The 23,013-nt window shown below is 38.0% G+C and overlaps 1 long non-coding RNA gene across 1 annotated transcript; it reads left to right on the top strand.

Annotated features, from left to right (window-relative positions):
• The first annotated feature begins 113 nt into the window (after positions 1-113).
• Positions 114-22,159, top strand: LOC120325140. Its single transcript, XR_005567010.1, has 5 exons — positions 114-721; positions 10,256-13,997; positions 14,505-14,608; positions 16,969-17,049; positions 21,859-22,159. It is a non-coding gene; the product is annotated as an uncharacterized LOC120325140 (long non-coding RNA).
• The last annotated feature ends 854 nt before the right edge of the window (positions 22,160-23,013 follow it).

Raw genomic sequence — 23,013 nt, 5'->3', positions numbered from 1 at the left:
CGGGATGCGGAGCGGAGTGGCTGCTCCGCCGGCACTCCCAGGGTGGAGGGGGCGGGCGGGGAGGAGACGGAGGGGGGCGGCGGGCGGAGCGGGGAGAGGGAGAAAGACGAGCTCCGAAAGTTGCCGAGAAAACTCAGCGGAAATTCGTACTTCCCACACTGTGCCCTGGGGGACCGGAGGATCGGATGGAGCGGCGGAGAGGGAGGACGGCGCGGCGGGGGGGCGGAGGGAGGAAGCCCGCGGCCAGTCCTGGCTCGGTTCAGCCCCGGCAGCGAGCAGGGGCGCAAAGTGGGAAAGAAGGAATTGGAACCGGCTGTGGCTGCCTCCCAGCCACATGGGTTACAGAGAAAGTTGCGCATCGGGGAGGGGGAAGGGAACAGAAGTAAACTAATCGTCGTCGTCCCCTTTTTTTCCTCTTCTGTTTAGAAACCTGCCAAAAGCAACAGTTACGATTTACCAGGGATTTAGGACTTTCTATTGTGTTGAGCAAACAGCAATCAGAGGACTAAGCTAGTTATAGTACATCAGAATGAATTTTCATTCTTTCTCCTCACCGTCCTGCTCAGTAGGTTCCCGACAAAGCTGCCAATGAGGATGCAGTTGAATATGGCTGCAGCTCGATGAGGGGCTCGTCAGAGTGATCCCGATGCTCTTCAGAAAGAATTCCCATTTTTAAAGAGTCTTCTTTCTCAACAGCACAAAAATTTAGAGGGAAAAGAAGGTATTGGAAAGCATATTGAAAACGAAGCAGACTAGGTACCCATCCGTTCAATGACTTTCCTGTTGGCATTTTTTGTTTTCCTAAGATGTTGCCAATTGAATAAATGTCTAAGGGCAGGAGAAAATGCCTGGATAGGTAGGTATATAAGACAGTCAAGGATGATGAGGGAAAGAAGGTAATGACCAAAATACCGTGTTGAAAATTTAATAAATATGTTGGAAATTGTTATCACTTGAAGTTGTATGCAACTGCATACTCTTTGCATACAGTTCTGGACTAAAGCTGTGTACAAGCCATGCTTCTTTCTCTTAGCAGAAGGCAGAATTTAGACAGCCTTCATAGAAATTTTGTTCGAGTGGCGATGCCAACGTGAACAGGTAGCGTGGTGTGTTAGTTTGGGCTGAGTCCCTGTTGTCTTCTTTCATGGTACTTTGATCTAACTGATTTGGTCCTGAAGGAACCTTGAAGAGAAGGGATATGGCTTGATTTGGTCAACATAACATCACTATGAACATCTCAATTCCTATCTCTTGTAGTTATCTGAGGATGAACCTTATGAAGAATAATCTTTTTGTAGTGCTAACTGCATTGTGCTGGTGTGAGAAGTAATGCTTGGGGCAGCAGAGTGATATTTTAGATAATCTGGATGAAATTTGCAAATATCTTCAAAAATCAAGTGAACAGCTCATTGGAAAAATCCAGTGTGAACAATAATATGCTGTAATATGGTTATGACAAGGAAAGCTGGGAGGGTCTTTGGGTTTGGGTGGTTTTTGTTTTTGTGAGATCTTTTCTGGTGAAAAATGGCTTATGCATAGGCGGTCTTTATAAATTAAAATTAAAATTAGAAATTTTGAAGCAAAAATAGTGGAAATCAGGGTTGTCAGAGTCCAGAACTTGATGACTTCTGCAGACATGCACTATCTTGTCATCAAACAAGAATATTTTTAGATTACCTTGTTTTAAATTTGTGTCCTAAATTGTTGCTGCCTTGTTTTCCGAGTGTGGACAGAAGCTTATTTGCTGCTTTAGTGAAGTGGAAAGTTTCTGGTTTAACTATTTGTAACTGCTGTATTTTGAACAGTACATGCTTGATTAGTAAATTTTTTTTCCCCTGAAATAAGTTTGAGTAAGTTTCACAGAAGGGACTTTTTTGCTAGTCTTTTTTATTCATTTTCCAGGTTCCTGAAGAAACCCATCTAGCATTTGTTCATGATTCAAGTATCCATGGGTTAAGAATCTAGACCTTTTAGCTTAGTCTTTTCCTTACTGACTATTTTTTCACATACCAGCTTTCCAGTATCTATCACATATCTAATATTCAGGATGAAGTATAGATATTTTTTCTGCTGCAAAGATTGCATGTTTCTTTCCTCATTTTCAAAACCACAATGGTTCAAGGAAAGACATCCTGACTGAAAGTTTTCTTTAATTCTGAGCAAAGCCTGAGTGACTAGTGACAAATTTACTTCACTGTATTGTACTTTAAATAGTGGAATTTTAGAAAACCATGCTGTATAATGGTATGCTTATTTTCTATTCCTTTGGGTTTTTCTTCGAAACATGGTTAAGCCTATAAGGGCAATTTATGAACTGTCCTTCCTGTAGAAGCACCATAGATCTTTTTCTAGCCATATGTCATTGCAAATACTAAAAGTTTAAGTCAAGTTTTGTCTTGTGTATTGCTTTTGATTTATGCTTTCTGAAACTTAGACAGTATGATTATTTTCACTGGGTTTGGGGAATTATAAGTGGCAAGAATTTAATAAAAAAATTTAACTAGTGATTCTTAAGAAGAGAATTCATCAGATATTTGTTCTCACACAGGAAATATTTTATACCAGAAACAAAATAAACAGATACAATGGGAGTTTTGCTGATACTTTTTTTTTTAATTCAAGTAGGAAATTATTGTTCAAAACAATTAGAAACACAACTGTTGAGATGAAGGGTGCCACATTTGTTTTCCTACTTTGGAAGAAGAACTTTCCCACTGCTGTAGTTCTTGTTTCCTTATTCAAGCACACAATAAAATTTTTAATGCATGATTGAGAAATAGTAATCTTTTTTACCCCAACCTGAAAAAGCATAAATCCATCTATGAATACTGGACAGAGGGGGAATTAAAAAGTAACCTATTCTTATAAACTTTAAAGGTTATCTTAAAACATACCTTTATGGTTAAGATTTAAAGATTGAGGACTTTGAAGGGCCAAGAAAAAAGCAAGATCAGAAATACCGTCTTTCCACTGATATATATCTATTCCTATGATAATTATGAGGGAACTGACCTTAAATAAGGTATTATTTCATGGCTAAATGGTATCCATATGTTTGTTATACCTAATACCAAATACCTCTGATTTTCTGGTTTTAGGCGTTTTTTTCAAGAGATGTTATCTAGGTACTGGTCAGGGGACTGGTGGTTGAAAGTGAACACATATTTGTGGGTAGAATGCGAAATGGAGTGAAAGAAGCTGCATGTTCAATGTAGCCTATCCCAGTATATACTGTGTCTGTGGCAATGTCCACATGAGAAACTTCCATTAAATAAAATTAATCTTTCTTGATTCCAGATTAAGAGAAATGGAGCTGATCTGGTAAGTTTGAGTGCTGATATCTCATAGCTTTATGTAGTTGCCAGGAATGGTAACTAGTTATGTGGAACTGGAGCTTAATTTCTAAAGAGGAGTCTTTGATTGGTCTATACAATTTTTTCTGCCCACTGCACATCACAAATGTTTTAATCTGAACTTGTAAAAATGTTTCTAGAAGTGTTAGCTTTGAACTTTCTCACTGAGCCAGCTGGCTTCATAGAAACTTTGTTCAACCTTAGTGCCAGAATTCCCATTTAAAACAATAAAAACTTTCTGTAAGTTGATATATCAATGTGTTTAGTTGATTACAATATAAAAACCTAATTTGGAGTTATTTGACTCACAATGTCATAGGAAGTTGTCATATACAACCTTATGAGTCATATAAAGCACAAAGAGAAACAGAAAGATACTGCATAATTCGTGTTTTCTACCTGATAAAGTGTCACTGTATGAATTTTTTTTTCTTTGAAATTGCACAAAGAGTTCACCAATATTGTGGAATTTATGTTGGTTGCACTTACTGTAGTAATTAAAATTTTAAATAAACTTTTTCCTGATACCATGGTTTGTGCATAATGAAATGTCACTTGCCACATCCTGTTCTTCAGGAATAAAGCATGACTCTCAGGCCAGCAGTTACTACTACATGCCTGTTAAGCTCCACAGGACAAAATTTATCAGATGTTTAATAGATATCTAGTCCTATCATCCATAGAGGTCTGTGGCCTACAACACTCTGCTACAGATATCTCTCAGTCTTTTCAGAATTAAACATCTGAGTAAAGTATTTGTGGTTTTTTGACATATGATGCTAGTCTAGACATGCTTTTACTGTTGTGTGCTGCTTTGTCAGCAATCAAACCCCACTGAATTTCATATAGTGTACAATACGCCTCTTAGACTTCCTCTGGGCAGGCAGTTGCAGGACTTCATGTTGATTACAGCAATTGTTTCCTTTGTGCGTATTAGTTTACTGCCCAAGCAATTTCTGATCTATTTTTTGGAGTTTCCCTGCCTAGACTGCATGAAACCAATTGTAGCTATATTCACAGGTAACACTGTGTTCCCATGTTCTCTCTGCAGGTGAAAATCAGCTAGCTCACTCTATGCAATTAAATGCAAATAACAATAGATCTTGTTGCTATAGTATCAGTATTTCATAAAAATAAATGGGGAGTTAGGTGTCTGCGTCCTTCTGTGTAATGACCTCTACCAGTATGTATCACTTACAAACTAGTTTTCATAGGTTAGACTGGCTGAATCCTACTTGCAGAAGTCTATTTAGCTGGCATATTCGTCTTTATCCAACATTTATTTCCTGAGGAAGAAACTAATTAATGGAAGTACGTACTTTTTGTGTGGTTCAGCATCCATGACAGTAAGAAAGGAGAGAACCCAACTTGTGTCGCGGTAAGAGTGGTGTAATATATGTAAAACAAATGCATATGTAGCTTATGCAGGGCCAATTAGCTTTTGCAGTGTCTGCAATTCTTTCTCATGGTTATCTGTTTATATACCCAATCTTTGCAGTATTGTTAGACCAGTTTTTCCATACTGGGATAACAAATCAGGCAAGTATTCTTGCAAACATTTTCTTCTTCTCTTTCTCCATAAAAGGATATGTGTGCTTATGGCAGTCTCTTTCATAATGTGTAATACTCTTTTGTCATGTTTTTAGAGTGATAGATGCTCTATTCTGTTCTTATCTTCCCATAATTTGGAGAGTGTAGCAGAACAAACCTAAACAAAATACCGCTTGGACCAGGACTTCTCTTACTAATTGGTAAAACATGTTCTGGTAGGTACGCAGAAAAATAGAAAACACTCACTATTTGATGCTGTTTCCCCATATCAGGTTAGAAGGGATTGTTCAGTGCCACTTAGTCCAGCCTTCCAACTAAACCTGGTTGCTCAGGGCTCTGACAACTCTCCAAGGATGGAAGATCATGGTGTCCCCCATTAGCTAGCTGAAGACAGTAAAGCTCTCTTATGGCTAAACAAATACTTTTCTTTCAGTCACTCCTCGTTCATTGAGGAGTTTCAGTCTCGTGATTATCTGTGGCCTTCCATTGTACTCTTTTCTGTAGATCAGTGCTGTCTCTCTTGTATTGGGGCAGCCAAAAACCCCAGGGCCACTAAGATGATGAAGGGACTGGAGCATCTGTCGTATAAGGAAAGGCTGAGAGAGCTGGAACAGTTTAGCCTAGAGAAAAGGCGGCTCAAGGGGATCTCATCAATGTGTAGTAATACTTGAGGGGAGGGTACAGAGAGAACAGAGCCAGGTACTTTTCAGTGGTGCCTAGTGACAGGACCAGAGGCAGTGGACATAAACTGAAACACAGGATGTTCTGTCTGAACATCAAGAACCGCTTTTTCACTGTGAGTATTATGGAGCACTGGCAGAGGTTGCCCAAGGAAGCCGTGGAGTCTTCATCCTTATAGATATTCAAAAGCCAGATACACTGTTCAATGGGCAGGACTTTACTTTTGCCTATGTTCAATTTCAAGAGGATTCAATTGTCTCTTTTCTCCAGTCAGGTGAGGACGCTCTGAAGATGCCCTCCAGCATATTGGGTGCCTCACCATGTGTTATCATCCATGGTGCTGCAGTGTGCACTCTATCCCATTGTGCTCCTTGTTAAAGATGTGAAAGAGTATTAAACGATGTTAAAGAGTGGATAAAGAGCCACCTTTAGTACTTGGGGCATGACCATAGTAAGTGGCTGCCAGGTGGACTTAGTATTACTGATCTGAACACAATGTGTCTGAGAATCTAACTGATTTTCCATCCACTTTATCCACTTATTTAGGCTGTGTCCCACTAATGTTGCTATAGTGATATTACAGGACACTGTTAAAGGCTTTGCTAAAATCAAAATAAATATCATATTTCTCTCATCCTTTGTCCACTGAGCCAGTCACATTATTACCAAATGTGTTTTCAGTCACCTCTTAGTCCTTTATATGCTCAGAAATTACATCCCAGAGGACTTACTCCATAACCCTCCTTGGAACAGAGGCAAGGCTGAGTGGCAGGTGGTAGTCTGGCTCCTCATTGCTCTCCTTGCAGATGGCCCTTTTCCAGTCATTGAGACCTCCCATATATGCCATAATCTTTTTAAGACAGCAAAGAGCAGCCTTGCAATGAAATCAGCCAACCAAGATGCAGCCTCTCTGGGCCGATGGACTTGTATATACACAATCAGCTTTAGTGGTTCCTGATTTGACCATCATTTGTTGGGTGTAATGCTTTACTCTCACAGACTCTGCTACTAAGATGAAGGAGCTGAGATGCTTAAGAAAAGAACCTTACCAATAAAAACAGAGGCACAACAGCATTTAATACCTCAGATTTTTCCATTTCATTTATGATGTTCCACTGCCCTGTTAAGCAATGGTGTCACCTCTTCTTTAGTCTTTTTTTTTTGCTGCTGGTACTGAAACCTTTGTCTTTTCATATCTCTAGCTACTTTTGGCTTCCACTGATCTTTGGCTCTCACATCTGCATCTCTGCCCTCACAGACAATGCTTCTCTTTTTCCAAGTAGTCTGTTACATTGTCCATCTTTGGCAGTCCTCTGCCGTACTTTCTTGTTTTCCTGAGTGTCAGGGAGGACCATTCTTATGCTTTGATAGATTTGTCCTTGAAAATCAGCCAGCTCTTCTGGGCCTTATTGCCTTTCATGGCAGTATCCCTTGGGTCCTTTCTTGGCAGGTCCCTGAACAACGCAAGATCTGCTTTCTTGAAGGTCAGGATTGTAATTTTAAACATTTATCTTGCTCATGTGACTCGGGATTTTAAACTCTGCAGTGTTATGGTCATTGCAGCTAAAGTGTCCCTCAGCTTTCACAACCCCAACTGGTTCTTGCTTGTTCACTGAAGCAGGTCCAACAGAGCACCTACTTAGCTTGTCAGTTGTCTGTATAAAAAAAATTGTCATCAACACACTTCATCAGTGTATGCTTCCAACTGAAATGGTTTTAAATAATTGAAAATTGTGTACTAGACCCTGACATGGAGTGACTCAGTATACCTTTGACATTAATAGAGCTATGTGCTTGTTGTCATCATCATCATGGCTAGGTTTCACAAACGAAGATTTGGGAAGGGCTCTACCCACATTTGTTACAAGCACGCTGGTGGCTAATAAGGCCGATACAAGATAGACACGTCCGATTGCAAAAGGCACAGCAGAAGGACTCCTTAGGTGGTATATTCTGCAATACACGGTTCTTTCTGCGTTGTCTTTTCTCCTTGAGAGTGATCCTGTGTGCGTTCTCAAAGGAAGCAGCAGCGTTACAGATGGTGTGTCTCCAGACCTCCTGATTGGAGGCCAGAGTAGACCAGTTATGTGCTTGTATGTTTTCACCAAAAGATCTGGCCTCAGGTCCTAGATGGTTTTTAAGAAACCATTTAAACACGTGACTCAGTTTTGATTAGAAATACTGACTGGATCATTGGTTTAAGTCATCTGCTACCAAAGTGTGTCATATGAGTTGATTCACATCCCTTTGAGAAATTATTTCAGGTTTTTTTGCTCCTTTTGCTGCTTCTGGAAGCACCTTTGAGAACATTCTGGTTCTAGTAGGCAAGCTTCCACTTTCTGACGTAACTTCTTCCTGTTTAGTATTCATTTCTTCTTGGGTGTCTAAATTATCCTTTAATGGAAAAAACTCTACTTTTGGCATTTAGTGTTCTGATATTTATGGAGAGCCCAGTCCTATCTCTTCAGGCTGTTTTGCTATGATAAACAGTCCAAGCTGGTTTAAACTGCCGTAGAGAGATAGACTCTTCATTCCCCTGTAGATGCCAATCTGTCTCATCTCTACTTTAATTAATCCTTATTGGATATGAGTGATAGAAATCTACACCCAGCTCCAGATAAAATCTCTTTAGTGCCTGAAGAGAGTTTCATATGCTTAAAATTATTCTTGCTTTGAAATCACTTAAGGCCATTTCATTCAACCCCCTTCACTAACTTGTACATTTCTGTCGTACATCAACAGTGACACCTCTAGATTTAATTGAAAAATCTCTAAGATTTTTTTACTTCTTCTTAATACCACATTTTTGCTCTGTACGGTGGTATGTGATACCAAGAGTCATAGTTTTTAATGAAAATGGGCAGTAAAGCAGCGCTATATACTTCAGTCTTAAGCACTGAGCATTTCTATGTAAATTCACCTGCAGATATTTGCGTATTTAGTGGGACAAACATAAACATTCTGTCTTAACACTGCAGACAGTGAGCCTTTGAAGCAGAGAAATACATATTTTTAATCTTGTATTGGGAATTGCTCTGTGCAGCCACCTAATTTGTTTAAGAACCTTGATACAGTGTTTGTAGAGTTTTTCAAAACATTTGCCAATTCAAATGAGAGGACCTAGAAAAATGAAGCATTGTAGCCCTTGAATTCTTTTATTTTTATAAATATTTGCATTTTGATTACACTAGACTTAATACCACATGAGGAAATGTGATATTGGATCAAAGCTGTTTGTCATGCTGTAGCTGAGACTTGTTTAAAATGGCTGATTTATTTGTAGTATTCCCTTCTACTCCATACTGTTGAGTTACAAGTTACTTTAGCTGAATATGTTTCAGTTAGCTCTAAAGAAGAGTAAATTATATTGTCCAGCATTGTGGACAAAAGAAAGTCTTGCTATAACATGTAACTTAATGTATAGAGCTGGTGATGAAAGAGATATAAGAACATCTAACATAAATAAGAAACTACTCTGATATTCTCAGGATCTGAGAACATGTAGGCTAGATCATAACAGTCCAAAGTGGAGCTAAAAGGGGCAGGAAAACTTATACCTGATCTGTGTTGGTAATTCCTCTAAAATTTACCAGGTTTGTCAGCTTTAGTTCTGCAAGGATTCATGCTCTGCATAATCTGTCATTACAAATCTAGATGATGGAATAGAAAATGCTTATTTGGTTTACTGGCAATGCTGCACAGAGAAGGAGATGGAGATATTAGAGGGCAGGCTCAGAGTTCATAATTAATTTAATAATTAAATAATCTGAGGAAAAAAAATTATAATCCCAAAAAGGATATGGTGAAGGGGAGAATGTAGGCAGAGAGGGCAATAAGGATGATGAGTTCGGGTAGTAGGATATATAAGCTGGTGTAATGTGCGTGTCTGTAATTTTCACCACTGTAAGTAAGAAATCTTATCTTAAAAACATGCTGGTGATACAAGAATTACTTTTATTTTTGGGGTGGTTACCTAAGGAACAGAGCTCAGTAATTTTTGAGTGTTTAAATTGAGAGGCCTCATCACCTATTTTATAGTCACTTTTTATGTGGTATTTAAATATTTAGTATATAACTTCTGCTAACTGAACTTCCACTTTTAATTTAGAGGTCATTTCTTTCTAAAATCAGACTTTCCAGATGTTTCAAATTACACAGCCAACCATGAAATAAAGGACTCCAAAGTTGTGGGGGTTGTGCGTTGATCTGTGATAGAGACAAGGATAGAATCCACTACTCTGTGGAAGCATTTAAGTATTTGGACTAAAGAAGTGCTTTTTCTACTTAACCCTTCCAGTTCTTGTCTCCTGTACAATTTCACTTGAATATCCGACTGATAGCAACCTCTTTAAGTCTTTGAATTTCCATGCCACTAAATCAAGATCCATGCTTATTCATGAAGAACTATGCAATACTTAATGTCAGAATGTAGATTAATAGATATGTACATAAATGCTGAAAAGGTTTGATAACAACCTAAATTCTGAAATTTCTTAATAGCTAAATGTTTATCTTTTAGAATCATAGTATGTTTTAATGTGATTTTTATGTATTTTTAACTGAAGTTTATAACATTTGAAGTTCTTAATAGTTCCTGTGGTACAATAATTTTCTTTGTACATTATAAAAGAAAAAATCTAAATATTAACTATTTTTCTTTTCCATATCAGATTGTGAAGAACAATCCTCTCCTTCGTCCAGGTATCACCATGATAACCGATGACCCGGTTTGAAAGTTGCAATCTTCTGGGAAGTCTGAAGTTACTTGGACAGTGGATCCTGAGTTCTATTCTAGACTCTTTTCTTTGATTAAGAACTCTTACATATTACTCATGTACCACGCTGGATTTAGAGTATTAATTTCTACAGTCATACACAATATAATTTTTATTTCTGTTACCTTATATAATATGAATAGAATAACATGCCCTTGAGAGGGCTTGTACCTAGTCTTGTTCAATTTGTCATTGTAAAAAAACCTATTTCAGATTAGTGCTGGATATTTAGGTATGTACATCAGCATTGTTCTAGCAGTGTTGTTTTAGCTCGCTCTTATTTTTTTTTTCACCTCCCCGCCTCTGTTTTATGTGATGGGTAGTGTTTTTGCCCAAAATTAGGAAAATAAGCCTGTACCAAAATTGACATCCTCAAAGTAATAAAACTTAATAGAAACCACATTTGTGATGGACTTCTTGTTAACAAGAATCTATAGGATCGCTGCCGACATATCATGTTACAGATATCTCATTCTTAATCAGTGTAGGTTCAGAAACTTGGTTTCAGAGGTAGAGGAAGGGAAGAGGGGCAGAAGGAAGAACTACAACTTAAGGGTAGAATCTTGTTGATTTATATTTTTGTGGTATTTTTAGGTTATTTATTGAGTTTTGTTACTGTAAATGGCTTATTTGATTGCCCTTGTTATTTCATAAATAATTTTACATTTCGGTGACTAGTTATAGCTGACCTAATCTTGATTGTACAGGCCATGTGAGAAAAGAGAGTAAACGCTATTGCCACCAGGGAACTTGCTTAACAAAAACCAGTGCTGTCCAGTCTAAAAGTATGGACTGGTCTTTAAAAAAATCCTGATTTAGCTGGAATCTCAAATGAAACAATATACTTGTGCCTGTGGTATAACATACATGTACTTAGAGAAAAGTGCAGCAAACACAGAATATTTGACTTTTAATTATTTCTTTACCTCAGTGACTTCTCTGTTAAGATGAATATTCAACTGTATTTTTGGCCAGATCTTCAGTTGGCATTATTTGTTATAGCATTACTGGCTTTTCTTGACACCAGTTAAAGTGATGGTCCTTTAGCAGGCTACGTTTTCACTCGATCCCTCCTGTAAACGTTTTTAAATCTTCTATAACCTAGAGAGATTGAGTTGTGTATGAGGCCAAATTACCATAAAAATGAAATGTATTCAACAAAATAAGTGCTTTTTTCCCGGTGGTAATATCTCCATGTAATAAGAAAAGTGCAGAAAGGATAGTTGCAACTTTTCAGTTATAGAATCAGTTTTGTTCATGCTGTAGAATAAAAGTGTTTCTGAAGCAAGTCATTCATTAAGAACTACTGGGGACTTAAGTCTGTATAATAACCATGATAAAAGGGGCTTAGCATTCAGGATGAATTATAGTGAAAGCATATATTGCATATATATACACACAGTATATCATGATAAAATTGTTTAAGCACATTATTAAAGTTTCTAATAATATATTCAAACTTTGTGAGGTAAAAAACCTTTTCTGTTTACTTGCATAACTTCAAAATCATAAGGAGAGAGAACTTCCTTCTCTCTTCTTCAGTGTAATCTATGTCAAGAACAGCTTTGTGTTTTGGTGTTCTCCTTTCCACCTTTCCTACTTGAGACAACTTTGCTTGAAAAATCTATGTTTAGATTAGATATTAGGAAAAAATTCTTTACTGTGAGGGTGGTGAGACACTGGAACAAGTTGTCCAGAAAGGTTGTGAACTCCCCATCCCTGGAAATCTTCATGACCAGGCTGGATTGGGCTCTAGATAACCTGATCTAGTGAAAAGTGTTGCTGCCCACGGTAGAGGGGTTGGATCTAGATGATCCCTAAGGTTCCTTCCAACCCCTACAATTCTATAATTCTATAAAATAAGTAAAACCTTCCTTCATAGAATGCTGATTTTTATTTTTATACTTGAAATATCATGTGAAGTATAATTCATGTATTGAAGAAGTGTTATACCTTTGGGAGATGATTCTTCTCTTTCTCTGCTAATAACAAATAATGCAATTTTATATTATGACATATTGTGACTACAATAGGTTTAGAAATTGAAAGTTAAAATTAGCAAACAAATATAATTTCTCAAAGGAATAATTGGTTTTATGGCTCAGGGAATAAATATCTGAAGTGGAAGGAATGTTAAGAACTCCCAACATTTGCCACTTGACGATTAAGGCTGTAACCTTTCATGTTTTATGAGAGAAGCTTTCAAACTTCTCCATCTCAATGAAATATTTCAGAGTTGTCAAGTCCACTAGTGGAATAAACATGAAGTGGGATGCTTGGACTACAGTACAGTGGTCCTTCAGCTTTAGGCATCTCAAGTAGAAAAAGTCAGTGGCAGTGGGGTCAGTTTGTCTTCTCTGACTTAGTAAAAGTGAGAGTCTCTGGCCTTGCTTCTATTTTAAAGGCATGCTTCTGGCATCAGAAAAATGCCCGGGTAGGCTAGAGAATAAAATATATGTTATCCCACTGTTATGTTTGTATTTAAAATACCTGTATTTTAAAAAGTGGAATAAAAATAGGCAGACTTTAGTTAATTGACAAACATGGCAATAATGACCAAGTTTCTGGAAAAGAAAAAAGGCAAGAATTAAGATTGTAAATGTGTGCAAACAACTTTAGGTCATAATTTTGATTGAAATACGTTATAAAAAACTTTCCTTGGATGAGGAAATATGGGAAATATGTGACTGAAAACTTCTGCTCTTGGATAATCTGACTTAAGGGCTCCTCACACATGACAGTGATGCCATTATATAGGAAGAGAACAGTTTCTAAGGCCCATCCAAGGCAAAGTGTACAGTGTTGTGAAGTAAGGTTGGTGCTCTACTCTCAACTGTCTGTCATATGGAGACAGAATTTATTTTGTCAAAATACTGAGATAACAATAACAAACTAAAAACATTTACAGAAGAAGATGTAGAATAGTCTATCCTACCATATCCATGAAGGTATACTTTTGTTTACTAACCTTTATCTTTTTTTTTTCTTCTTTTTTTTCTTTTTCTTATTTTTCTTCTTTTTTTTTTTAACATGATTTCGAGTTATCCATAAAAAAGTCACATAGTCTTATTTGTTACACCCTTCTTAATTATTTCCTTTAATTTAGATAAAATATATATTTTGTGGAAATTAAACTTGTTTCCATGGTAAAGGAAGATTAATAAGCTCTTTTTGTATCACCACTTACAGTTCACTATGAAACTGCCCTTGTGCAGCCTCATCAGCTATTTCTGTTGGCACACAACAGAGCTGGAGTTTTGCCTAGAGTAGCACAATCTTTTTATTTGCTGGAGAAACAGCTAGTCACCACCTCAGCTATATGATACTCTGCCTACTGCTATGCAGGGACATAGTTGCTCACTGTTTGTGCTAGTGCCCACATCTCTAAAGCTCTGTGATGTCCACACTTTATCATTTTTTTCCTAACAGTTCTCTGTATTCCTGTTTTTTATATATTTCTGTTGGTTTCTTTCAGCCTCTTACTCTCAGTCAGTGCCTGACTTGACTACTTGCTTACAGTTGTCATGCCAACTACCAATCCTGGAAACTCAAGTAGAGAGAGGATTTATCCTTTTTTCTCCCCTTTTTTTGTGAGAAGTACTCACTTCACAGTTACCAAGCTGCATGAACTGAATGTGTAAGTATGGCAAACAGCTCTGTGACGTTGGGCTGACACTTAAAATTCTAAATATCTGTTTCTGCTTCATAAAGACTGAATATCCCTTCCTTAATCCTTGCTGCTTGTCTGCATGCTGAAAATCAGGAAAATTTAAAAGATCGGTGACGTGGGGAAGGGATTTTATAGGCAAGTCATTGCACTTTTCTTATTTGAACTGAACTGCAAACGTATTTCAAATACCCTACATAGAAGTAATATTTAAAAAATCCATGAGTCTGTTCAGTCTTTCTGAAAGTTAGATATTATTCAATTTGATTCACTTTTCATGCCAAGTCATTCAATATTTGTGTATATCACATTTCCAAATAACCAAGTGAAAAATATAAGAGAGGTACAGGAAATTAAAAATAGTAACTCTTAACTCCTTATACCGAAGTCATATGTAATAGTTCTGTGAAAAAAACTGCTTTCCAAAATAAACAGTAGTTTTAATAGGTTTGCTGTAATTGACAACTACATTCACAGATGAATTGCATTGGAAAACAATATGTTAAAAGGGAATTGCTTTAGAAAGGAAGAAACATGGAAATTTCATCTCAGATAATATTGCTCTGCGGAGATTCTTATAGGTAAGTTTGTTCTAGGTTTCACAGGAACCATCTGTATGACTTGTGAACTATTGCATCTAACACGTATCTTGCTTTCGTTAAGTTAAAAAATGTGTGCTTTATAGTTGAAGATCTTTTATGTATAAATACTTGCTGTACTTCATTACAGTTTTTATTTGAAATTGAGCTTTCCGGGCTGCAAACTTTTATTGAGAACATGCATTTATTTTTCATGAAGGACTTTAGAGAATCAAATAAACTGGCTCAGCCTTTTCACAATTGTTTAATAGTAAAGTGTGTTTGCTTTAACTGAGCCTATTCTAAAGTGGAAGGCTTTTATATCTCATTGAAAAAGGCAAGAAACCTCAGATATCTAAAGAAGCTTTAATTTAGTATGCAGCTGTTGTGGATCAGGGTTCCAGAGCTGTATTAAGCATTATCCTACACTTGGGCAACCTTATAATAATCTCAGATAATTTAAATCCAAATACTGGAGACTCAGCAGTTTTTCTAAAGCACTGACTTTTTTCCCAGTTGCAGACCTCTAAAACAAGAGTCTATGACTTGCATTGGGCCTTTATAAGGACAGAGGAGTAGAGATACTTTCATTGGTCAAGAACTTCAGGTCTTAGTGATTGTAGATAACTGCAATAGATGTTAAATCTAAAAGGATATAGAGACCATTTGTACCTCTACAGAACCTCTACCTGTAAAGAAAGGCCAAGAGTTACAAACTGGCATAAGAAGAAATATGAAACATTGAAAATGACTTGTGGTCCTGTGGTAACACAATCTTTGATCAATAGTTTCTGCATGATCTTTAGAAGTGTATACATACATGCTACAGGAAAAAAAATCCCTGACAGGACTTATCTTTCTGACCCCAATTCAGATGTCTTCTTTAAGTGGGCATGTGAGCAAGGTGAAACAGGCTGTCCTTGAGAGGTTCAAATGCTTTGAGGAGCACCAACACAGTCCAACTTGTTTATTTCATCAAGCCTTACTCTTGATGGGACAGGATTTAAACGACATAAAAACAGACGACCAGGCAGAAAAATGACCAAGAAATATTGTTTATATTCTATGTCTGCCAAGAGGAAATAAACTCTTGGTCTTCTATGCTAGGAATGCAGCTTGAAAAGCAATGTTACTTTCACATCATCTCCCTGATATTTCCTTTATGCTGAATTTTATGCATCTTTTTCTAACTATATTTATTGTGAGAAGATCCTGGGATGGGAGGAGACAGAGCCAATTAGAAGAGCTAATCAGCTGGAATGCTGAGAACCATTGCTTTGGAGGCCTTTCATCCACACAGCACCAACAAATGCACTTTGCTGAGAATAAGACAACTTGTTTGTTTTGGCCCTGGCTCATGTGAGCAGAGATAGTGAAAAGCCAGGGAATCCAACTGGATAAAGAACATCTGCAAATGATGTTCTCTTAAGGTGTATTCTATCCAAAGAAGCCTCGATGCTTGGTCCCAACTCTGGTCTTAGCCACACGTTGCTTTGTCAGGTTCATTCAGAATCAGCTTTGGTTTTCTGTAAATAAGGGGAGTGCAGAGTCTGTTTCATGCTATTCCACAATAACAGTGTAAACTATTAAGCAAAAAAAAAAAAAAAGAAAAAAATCCATTATTGAACTACTTGAAAAAACTGCAGATTTAAAAGTTTAGCCAAGTGTTTTGTTGTTTGAATCTTGCCTATGTTTCTATATGTTTTCTTTTACTTTAGTAACTAAAGAAGATGGACTAATTTGGCAATCTATCAATAGAATATGAGAAATAAATTGCCTTCTGCTCCATGTCATATAGAGGCTAAAAAGTTAAATATAAAATTTTGAAGAATATGCTAGGTGAGTTTAGAGAGGAAAGGGGGTCATACTGCTGCAGGAGGAACTATTTTTTAGCAGTTCTGTGAACTAAGTTATAGTTCTAGGACAAAGTAATTGGTCTTTCAGTCTATTAATCTTTTTCTCAAACAGAGACATCTCTTCAGTTATTTACTGCCATGATCCTAATGTATTAATAGTCATGAATAACTGGTTATTACAGTTGTATGATTTCTTCATTCAGCATGAGTGTTCATTCTGTTCAGTCTAGTAAGGTAGGATGAGCACAATCTTGACTTTTTTTCCAAACAGAAAATATATATTATTTTGAGAACATAGAGTTGGAGAAAATTTGCAATTGGGACAAATTCACATTTAGTTTAATTGCTGGAGACCACAGGCTGAATTTCATGTCCTGCACAGATGCTTTGCATTGACTCACTGGAGTTGATAGCTGATATCATGTCCCATGAAATACTGTTGCAATACTTGTCATGAATCTTCTGTCTCAAGGATTCAACCCTTGATGTAAATTATCTTCTCCGCAGCCATTTTTCAGTGAAGAGAAGAAAAGATTCATCATGGAATGACCTATGGCATTTTATATTTACAGTATAGTCTTCAACACGGTAAGCAATAAGTTAATAGCCAGTATTTCACAGTCTAACAACTGCAAACATCTGTATCTACAGTGTCCCCTTATATGAATTTGGATTGTTTGGTAAATTAAGATAATAACCTTTATTTGGTTATTATCTTAATTTGGCTACAAACTAATCTACTCTTAAAGCTACTTACAATTATACAGTTGTTGCAAATTTAATTTTACAAATCAAAGAGTTTTAGTATGAATTGTTACTTGCATAAGAAACCATAATAAAACAACCAATTAAGCTTTCTTAATTGACTTTCTGAACTGACTGTTGTTGGGTTAATGCATACATTTTTTTCTCTCTTTTTTGTTGCTTATATTTTCTATAGAATGGATCTGTGTGACTTGGCTGACAGTTTTTGGGTTCTTTTTTTTGGTTCTGAAATTCTTTGATCTTCTACTTCTATTTAACAGATTCTGTTAAACTAATAAGGAAAGAACACACATGCTCTGTCTTGGCACTAACTGGTGTTAGTGAGACCATGGTGCCATGCTTCTAAATTATGAAGAACATATAAGAAGACAGTGAGATTTCAAGTATCTTTTCATCTTTATGTGTAATATATCCTCTCCCCTCTGTTTTTTTAATATCGATATTATATTTAAATAATAAAAGATCTTTTTTCTTCGTGATTATAGTGTATCAGACTAACTTCTCAGCAGCTCGGACACTGGGAGTAAGAAAGCTTAAAATTGAAGAGATTTAGCTTTTTATACATATATCGCTACTCTAATCTATGAAAATTTCATTTTGCAACAAAAAAATTCTAAATTAGCCTGTCAAAATTGTCAAATACCCCAAGGAGTAGTTGAATGGGAACCAACTGCACTGGTTCTCTGTCAGCTGGGAGCTCCAATCAACCTAAGAAACATTTTAGTTGACTATACCAGCTGCTTTCCACTTGAGAAATATAAAGAATCTGGAATGCAGTGCAGAATGGACCTCATTCCACACTGACAGACCAAATAATATACCTTGTGGAAAGAGCAAATAATATACCTTCTGGAGAGATATGCTATCTCTCCCCTCATCACATGAATTACTTCAGCCTATGAGGATCTTGGGGGGTTTGTGAATTCACTCAGGAGCATTGCCAGTCTCTCTAACTCAAGATACAAACTTGAGTGCAGATAAATAGCCTGAAAATTTGACGCTATGTGGACAGTGTTGCTGCCCAGATCTAGGTGTTATCAACATGTCTTTTATGTCATCACCAGCTGTGCTTAGTTCAGGATTGGACAGGTTTTGCTGATCTAGGTGTAGCTTTAATTTCAGGATTAGTGTTAATGGTAGGGTTCAGGCTGGCATGAGCAGGAAAGACAGATTCTTGGTCTAATTAGGTCAGTGAGGTTCGATTTGTGTTTTTGATGGCAGGATGCAAACACTGTCCCTAAGTGCAACAAAAAACCCTTTCCTTACACTTAGCCCTGTAACAAACCCGAGAGCTCTGGTCATCCCAGAGCTTTCTAGCTCATTTCATCTAAGGGTAGCTCATGGCAGGGAGACCCCGCCATGTGAAGATGTAAATAGAAAGAAATGTTCCTGGTTAGAAATGGACCTCAGCAGCTTTTTGAAGACTCAGCAAGAACTTAAATTAATTGAGCAACCTTGATCCTTTCATTAACCGTAAGGTCTTCTTGAGTACTGCATCCAGCTTTGGGGCCTCCAACATAGGAAGAATGTGGACTTGTTAGAGTGGGTCCACAGGAGGGTCACAAAGATAATCAGAGGGATGGAACACCTCTCCTGTGAAGAGAGACTGTGAAAGTTGGGGTTGTTAAGTCTGGATGAGAGAAGGCTCCAGAGAGACCTTACAGCAGCTTTACAGGACCTAAAGGGGGCCTACAAGAAAGCTGGAGAGGGACTTTTGACAAGGCCATGTAGTTGCAGGACAAAGGCTGATGGCTGTAAACTGAAGAGAGTAGGTTTAGGTATTAGGAAGAAATTGTAATGAAGAAGACTTTCTATGAGGGTGGTGAGCCAATGCAAGAGGTTGCCCAGAGAAGCTGTGGATGCTCCATCCCTGGAAGCGTTCAAGGCTAGGTGAATAGGGCTTTGAGCAACCTGGTCTAGTGGGAGGTATCCCTATCCACGTCAAGGGAGTTGGAACTAGATGACCTTTAAGGTCCCTTCCAACCCCAAGCATTCTAGGCTTCTATTCTTAAAACTGCTGTATGCAGAGGACAGTGGAATAGTGTCACTGTTAATCACTGCTCCAAGCAGAGCTCAAAACCTTTTCCAGGATTTGCAGCAACTTGGGTTTGCAAGCCAATATTCCCTGCCCACCTAGGACTACAGAAATAGAATCTGAAAACAACTGTCCACTCACCCTGGATTATGTTGCCTCTCTCCAGTTGCAGGAATTGCAGCTCACCAGTTTTTGTCAGCCCAAATTCTAGTCCTACACCCTCTCTGAAATTTATTTTTCAGCCTAAAATCTCTTATGAATGCTGCAATTAAGGGCAGTCAGCTGGCTGTAGCAACTCTAAACACATCTTGATGGACCCATCTTTAATAGTTCAAATTCTCCCATCCATCCAATCCTCTCTTACAACCTCTTCTCTCAGGAGAATAGTTAAATCTTTTACTGCATTTGAAAGGTGTTAGTAAGTAATTCAGTGCTTCTTCACCTTACATAGAAACACTCCTTCAGTGTTAATCAGGGGCAGAATCCTTCTGATTCAATAGGTAATTCTTCCTGCTGAGCTGCTTTTTAATGCATAGTGGTGAATATATCTTTTACAACCTACTGAAGTTCAGACCAAATTTTTCTTACCTCCAAAGCACCATATAATACAAAAAAGGATATGAGTTGAAGTTTATTAATTTCTTTTATTAGGTAGTAGAGGATTTTGAAGTGGCAATTAGGAGAATGGTTTCAAATGCTTTTGAACAATATAAAGATTAACATTCTTTTTTTTTTATGAGTGATTTATGCTATGCACCCATTTTGCTTTCGAGAATAGGATATTAGTGGCTTTTGAAAATTTCTCGTATTGTTAAGATACATTTAAAAAAACCCTGCACTTCACCAACCAGGCATTTGCAAGTTAATTACTCCTATACCATTTGCTCTGTTAAAAAAATTCGAATGGATTAATCGTGTCAAAAAATGAGTATAGTTAACTCAATACATATTAGATTGAATACAGCTTCAGCACAGCTAGATACAGTATCAAATGATGTCTGAATTATTCTTCCAACTGTATATAAACATGAGCAAGGAGGTCTGTTAGCTAATCTTTATTGTTTAAAGAAAAGCGAAGCCTTCTAAAGTAAAATTAGACAAAATCTGATTTGCATTACAGAATGACAGATTTTTTTAACATCTCTACTATGTTTTTGTCCACGAACATATATGTGAAACCCTGTATGATTTATGTTTTGTTGTATTTTGGAACAAAAGATTCTAATCCAGAGTATTACTTTCAACTCATTAAGTTCACCTTTAAAAACCAAATTACTTCTATCCAACTCATTTTATCTATTTAATTACATTAAGAAAATTTCTGTCTGATTTTCTAAGGTATGAGTTCTTTTTTTCTGAAGATGTTTAAAATATATAACTATTCCCATGGGAAGGTTAGTAGATTTAAAAAAAAAAAATCTCAGTTTCATGATTTCTGACATTTACACAAAACAAAAAGAAAATGCAGGAAGAGCAGCATTGCTGCATTACTCTGTCCCTTCATGTTGACGCTGAGTATGAAAACTTGGACTTCAAAGGGTGAGAGAAAGTTCAGGCTTAATGCTAAATCAGTTTTGGGCCTCGCTCCCAGGATTTGCCAGCTATGCCAATTTCTCTAGGACATAAACTGTAAGATAATGTTAACGGAAAGCAAACCACAGCTACCACACTCATTTTCCTTTGGCTGGGGATCAGTTTAAATCCCCAGAGCAGCCAGTGCTGTATCCTTCCAGACAGCACTCTTTCCCCTAATCCAATCACCACCATGACCAGAAGCTGCTAACTGTGCTGTGGATTTCCAGATTTCTGCCCTAATTGCCAATCTGCAGGAACTTGAGGCACAAGACAATAGCTGGCGCAGTCAGGTGGGTAAACATCTGCAGCTCCCCTGCTCCAGGCTCTGCTTCAAAGGACCACTGGGAGAGGGTCTCCCAGCATAGTCCACATGCTTCGACTGTAGTTGACATGCTCCTGAGAAACAAGGGTAGCGCTGGTGTCCCTGTTTACATTACTTGTGACCCAAATTTCCTCTTTGACCTCTGTGTTGTGTGTAGGAAGGGTACTGGCTTTAGGATGTAACTACCCTGTGTGATTGTATTAGAAATAGTGTGGCCAGCACGATCAGGGCAGTGGTCATCCCCCTGTACTTGGCACTGGTGAGGCTGTACATAGAATCCTGTGTTCAGTTTTGGGCCCCTCACTACAAGAAAGACATTGAGGTGCTTGAACAAGCAATTCCCAAAGGTCGGAAGTCAAACAGGTGAAGCAGAAGGCCTGCTTGGCTTAGCAGGGACCTTCTCTTGGAAATAAGGCAAAAAAGGAAGGTGTATGCCCAGTGGCAGCAAGGTCAAGTGACATGGGAAGAATTCATAGATGCTGCTTATCACTGTAGGGAGAAAATTCGTGTGGCCAAAGCTCTGCTGGAGTTGAAGCTGCCAGAAATGTAGGGGACAATAAAAAGATTTTTTTCAAATATATTAATGGCAATAGGTGTATAGAAATATCAGCAGCCTGTTACAGGATGAGGATGGTCACCTCACAAACAGGGACAGAGATAAGGCAGAGGTGTTTAATGCTTTCTTTGCCTCTGTCTTCAGTGCAGATGCTGGACCAAGGGGGTCTCAGTGCCCTGAGCTGGAGGACCATGGCTGCGAGAATTATCAACTCCCAGCCAACCCTGAAATTGTGCAGGATTGGCTGCTTCAGCTGGATCCCTACAAATCTATGGGGCCTGATGGAATTCATCTCAGAATCCTCAAAGAGCTAACTGATGTCATTGCAAAACCTTTCTCGACGATTTTGAGTGGTCTTGGTAATCTGGAGAGATCCCAGCTGACTGGAAGCTGATGAATGTTGTCCCAGTTTTCAAGAAGGGCAAGAAGGAGGACCCTGGAAACTCTAGACCTGTCAGTCTCACTTCAGTGCCTGGTAAAGTTATGGTGAAAATTATTCTGAAAGGTATTGAAAAACACCTGAAAGACAACGCAGTCATCGGTCACAGGCAGCACAGCTTCATGAGAGGAAAGTCCTGCTTATGAAACCTGATTTCCTTTTATGACAAGGTAGCCCACCTAGTGGATCAAGGCAAGCCAGTTGATGTAATTTATTTTTTTTTCAGTAAAACTTTCATTAATGTCTCTCACAGTATCCTTCTGGACAAACTGTCCAGCACACCATAGCCAGCACACAGCTGGATAAACACATCATGTGGTGGGTGAGCAATTGGCTTACAAGTATAACACAGAGGGTAATAGTGAATGGGGTGATATCAGACTGGCAACCTGTCTCTCATGGGGTTCCACAGGGCTCTGTCTTAGGCCCTGTGCTCTTCAACTTCTTCATAAATAAAGGGTGAAGAGTCTGGACCACAAGTCCTATGAGGAGAGGCTGAGGAAACAGGGGTTGTTTAAAATGGAGGAAATGAGGCTTAACGGAGACTTATTGCTCTCTACAACTACCTAAAAGGAGGTTGTAGCAAGGCGAGGTCAGCTTCTTCTCCCAGGTAACAAGCAACAGGACAAGAGGAAATGGCCTCACGTTGTGCCAGGGGAGGTTTAGATTGGATATTAGGAAAATTTCTTTATGGAAAAGGTGGTCAAGCACTGGAACAGGCCGCCCAGGGAAGTGGTGAAGTCATCACTTAAATACCTGGAGGTATTTAAAAGATATGTAGATGTGACATTTAGGGACACAGTTTAATGGTGGACTTGGCAGTGCTAGGCTATCAGTTTGACTCCATGATCTTAAAGGTC

The sequence above is a fragment of the Pipra filicauda genome, unplaced genomic scaffold, assembly GCF_003945595.2.
Source record: "Pipra filicauda isolate LSUMZ 115617 unplaced genomic scaffold, ASM394559v2 scaffold84_size4826128_pilon, whole genome shotgun sequence".
NCBI classification, from domain to species: Eukaryota; Metazoa; Chordata; class Aves; order Passeriformes; family Pipridae; genus Pipra; species Pipra filicauda.
This window is presented reverse-complemented; position numbering and strand designations above follow the sequence as displayed.